This window comes from Heptranchias perlo, unplaced genomic scaffold, assembly GCF_035084215.1.
Source record: "Heptranchias perlo isolate sHepPer1 unplaced genomic scaffold, sHepPer1.hap1 HAP1_SCAFFOLD_52, whole genome shotgun sequence".
Taxonomy (NCBI): Eukaryota; Metazoa; Chordata; class Chondrichthyes; order Hexanchiformes; family Hexanchidae; genus Heptranchias; species Heptranchias perlo.
The window spans coordinates 2781251-2785983 of NW_027139537.1; the positions used below are offsets into that span (position 1 = coordinate 2781251).

At 47.3% G+C, this 4733-nt stretch overlaps 1 non-coding gene across 1 annotated transcript; it reads right to left on the reverse strand.

Annotated features, from left to right (window-relative positions):
* Nucleotides 1–3538: 3538 nt before the first annotated feature.
* Nucleotides 3539–3756, reverse strand: LOC137314581 (small nucleolar RNA U3). The gene has a single exon (XR_010961238.1). It is a non-coding gene; the product is annotated as a small nucleolar RNA U3 (small nucleolar RNA).
* Between the last annotated feature and the right edge of the window lie 977 nt (nucleotides 3757–4733).

Sequence of the window (4733 nt, forward strand, 5' to 3'; positions counted from 1 at the left end):
GACTTCCTTGCTTTTGTACTCTATGCCTCAATTTATAAAGCCCAGGATCTTGTATGCTTTTTTAACCGCTTTCTCAACTTTCCCTGTCACCTTCAATGATTTGCGCACATTTACCCTCAGATCTCTCTGCAACTGTACCCTTTTAGAATTGTGCCCTCTAATTTAAATTGCATCTCCTCGTTCTTCCTACCGAAATGTATAACTTCGCATTTTTCGGCGTTCAATTTCATCTGCATAGATTTAAGGTGATTGGCATTTCACCAGCCTGCCTATATCCTCTTGAAGTCTATCACTATCCACCTCACAGTTCGCTACACTTCCAAGTTTCGTATCGTCTCCAAATTTTGAAATTGTGTCCTGTACACCCAAATCCAAGTCATTATTATATATCAAGAAAAGCAGTGGTCCCAGCACCGACCCCTGGAGAACACCACTGTACACCTCCCTCCAGTCCGAAAAACAACCGTTCACCACTACTCTCTGTTCCCTGTCACTCAGCCAATTCTGTATCCATTTTGCTACTGCCCCCTTTATTCCATGGGCCACAATCTTGATGACAAGCCTACCATGCGGTACTTTATCAAACGTATTTTGAAAGCCCATATACACCACATCAACTGCATTGCCCTCATTTACCCTCTCTGTTACCTCATCAGAAAACTCTATCAGGTTAATGAAACACGATTTGCCTTTAACAAATCCGTGCTGGCTTTCCACAATCAAAACACACTCTTTCAAGTGACTGTTAATTCTGTCCCGGATTATTGTTTCTATAAGTTTCTCCACCACTGGCGTTAAACTGACTGGACTACAGTTGTTGGGTTTATCCTCTCACCCTTTTTTGAACAAGGGTGTAATATTTACAATTCTCCAGTCCTCTGGCCCCGTCTCTACGGATGTTTGAACGATTATGGCCAGTACTTCCACAATTTCCACCCTTACTTCCCTCAGCAACCTAGGATGCATCACACCCGGACCGAGTGACTTATCTACTTTAAGTACAGCTAGCCTTTCTAGTATCTCTTCTTTATCAATGTTTAGCCTATCCAGCATCTCAACTATATCTTCCTTTAATGAAACTCTGGCAGCATCTTCTTCCCTGGTAAAGTCAGATGTTAATTACTCATTTAGTACCTCGGCCATCCCCTCTGCCTCCATTAGTAGATCCCTTTTATGTTGGCCGCAGTCGGAGCGGGGCGTTATTGTACAGAACGTCTACTACGAGCAGGCGGCCACCCACCACCTCTTTAACCTCGGTGATGGTGAATTGAAGCAGAATCCCCAGGCCCGAGGAATGACTATCATTGACTCCCGAACAGTTCGATTGCTACTGGGTCAACATGCGTGCCCACTGCCGATAGTTGCTGAGGTGCGGGATCCCGCACTCCGGCAGGAAAAGCAGGTCCTTCTTGACCCTGGACAGGTAGTTCAGGGTCACAGCACATCGCGTAGTCGCTTTAACACTACGCACTTTTATGGATGCAATTTTGAAAGCCGTTTTAAAAATACAAAGGACAACAATTAACGTCTTCCAATTGCATCAGTCCAGGTTCGACGTTAACGTCCATTTCCAATTCTCGGTCCAGGTTATGCATTGGTGTCGTGTGCTGGAACTTCTCGACGGTCCTTGGGATGAGGAAAGAGGCCTGTCCTCCGTTGATGGATGGTCAGCGTCTGTTCCTTCTCCAGTGGGAGTGTGAAGAGTGGCTTCTCAGTGAGAAGTGACAGCGGCCCTCCCTACCGCTTCTCATTGAAGGCTTGGGGCATCTTTTGCCATCCTGCGACACCCCAAAAGGTCACATCCACGTATCTGCTCATCGGGAAACCCTCATCCATGCTTTTGTTACCTCCAGACTCGACAATTCCAATGCTCGCTGGCCGCCCTCCCACCATGCAGGCCGACGATGTCTGCGGCCTTGAAACCGCAGGTTTCGAGAAGAACCTTATTCAGGAAAATATTTCATTGCCATGGCGAGGTTCCATCACCCGCTCTCGCAATCAGCCTGACGGTATTTCACACCCCAGGCCCAGGTGATCGGTGAGCCCTTGTCACCACGTCCGCTGCAAATTAGATTTCACTTCCCAAGAGAAAGGTGTTAGACCAGTTTCAGGCCAGCATGAGGATCCACCTCTACATCAGCAAAGCTTAAACTGGTACTAGCTGATTCTACTTGATCTGGCGCCTTCCTCATAATGGGATCTCCCCTGTCAGGTGAGCAGTTGATATCGCACCTTTCACTACCTCAGGGCGTCCCAAAGCTCTTTACAGCCAAAGAAGTACTTTTTGACGTGCAGCCACCTCTCCTCTCCTCCATTGTCCAGCTAGATGGGACTGCCCTCACCTGGTTTATTGCGTGTCTATCCAGTCGTAGCCAGAGAATCACGTGCAATGGCTTCTCTTCCCACTCCCCCAAGGATCTATATTTGCCACCCTCCTATTTCTCATCTACATGCTGCCCCTTGGCTACATCATCCAAAAACTCGTCGGATTCCACATGTACACTGCCGACACTCAGCTCTACCTCACCACCACCTCTCTCCACCCCTCCATTGCCTCTGATTCGTCACACTGCTTCTCTGATATCTATCAGTGGATGAGCAGAAATTTCCTCCAATTAAATATTGGAAAGACCAAAGCCATTATTTTCGGTCCCTGCTATAAACTCCCTCCCCCTCCCTGACCAATGTCTCAGACTAAACCAGACTGTTCGCAGCATCGATGTCCTTTTTGACCCTGAACTAAGCTTCCGACCCCAGATTCTCTCCATCACCAAGACTGCCTGTTTCCACCTTCGTAATATCGCCCGTCTCCGCCTCAGTCCATCTGCGACTGAAACCCTCATCCATGTTTTTGTTACCGCCAAACTTGACAATTCCAAGGCTCTCCTGGCCGCCCTCCAATCATGCACCCTCCATAATCTTCAGCATATCAAAACTCTGCTGCCCGTATCCTAACTAACACGAAGTCCCATTCACCAATCCTCCCTGCTACTAAAGAAGAACTCGCATTTATATAGCGCCTTTCATGACCGCATGATGTCCCAAAGCATTATTGAAGGGTAACCCACTGTTGTAATGTAGGAACCGCCGCAGCCAATTTGCTCACAGCAAGGTCCAACAAACCGTAATGGTGTATTGGGCAGATTATCTGTTTTAGTGATGTTGGTTGAGGGTTAATATTGACCAGGATACCTGGGAGAACTCCCTTCAAGTTCTTCGAAATAGTATCATGCGATCTTTTACATCCACCTGAGATTGCAGGCGGGGCATCGGTTTAATCAGTACTGCAAGTCCCTCAGTAGTGCAAGCCTAGATTCTGTGCTCCACTAACTACGTTATTTCAGCGACTGTACCTACTCCGTTCAGTGCAAACTCTTACTGAGAAGTTACAAACCGACAAAAGGAGGGGAAGAGCAATAGATAGCAGCACGAGTTCAGCTGAGGTGGCAAAGATTTACACTCTCGCTGGAGAGAAGCACCAGTAAATATAAAATAATTGTCGTTTAAATATTGCTACATTTGAGCTGTAAAAAGACTAACCACTCAGAATGCGTTTCCTTCTTCCACTTCTCGCACACTGAGAGAAGGGAACGGTCATCAATGGCCACAAGCGCTGGTAGAAAGCAACACTTACAGCCCGCTTCACGCTCAGAAGGAAAAGCTCCATCTCCTCCTCGTGGTTAGTGAGAGCAAACACTTCAGAACACATTTCTCAAGTTCAAAAGCAAAAGAAATGATCGCTAAAAGTAGAGTCTTACTGAAGAGATGCCACAACACCGCTCTCCACCCTCAGCGAGCCCCCTTTAACACATGCTGAGCGCGGACCAATTCTTCCACCATTCATTGCACCCGGTAGGGAATCGAATATAAACGCAATTAATCTCCGCTTCACCTTTTGTAAACTTATAATTCTGTGAAAAAGAAATACCGTTTCTGTCGTACAGCCATTACTCAGTGGGCACTAATTTGCATAATTTAGTTACCAGTCTCCAGCAACTGTCCTGATCATAAGAACATAAGAATGTAAGAAATAGGAGCAGGAGTCGGCCATACAGCCCCTTGAGACGGCTCCGCCCTTCAATCAGATCATGGCTGATCTTCAACCTCAACTCCACTTTCCTGCTCGATCCCCATATCCCTTGATTCCCCGAGAAGGACAAGAGCAGAAGGTACATGGAAACAACACCACCTGCAAGTTCCCCTCCAAGTCACACACCATCCCGACTTGGGTCAAAATCCTGGAACTCCCTTCCGAACAGCACTGTGGGAGAACCGTCACCACACGGACTGCAGCGGTTCAAGAAGGCGGCTCACCATCACCTTCTCAAGGGCAATTAGGGATGGGCAATAAATGTTGGCCTCGCCAGCGACGCCCACATCCCATGAACGAATAAAAAAAAATCCAAAATCTATCCAACTTAGCCTTGAACATATACAACGACTGAGCATCCACAGCCCTCTGGGGTAGAGAATCTCAGAGATTCACCACCCTCTGAGTGAAGAAATTCTTTCTCATCTCAGTCCGAAATGGCCGACCCATTATCCTGAAACGATGCCCCCGAGTTCTAAACTCTCTAGCCAGGGGAAACAATCTCTCAGCATCTACCCTGTCAAGACCCGATGATGCACGCAGTAGGTGGATGACCCAGCACTATGATCATTGATTCACACAGTGGGAGGGTGATGCAGAAACTGTGTTCATTGATTCACACAGTGGGTGGGTGACCCAGCAA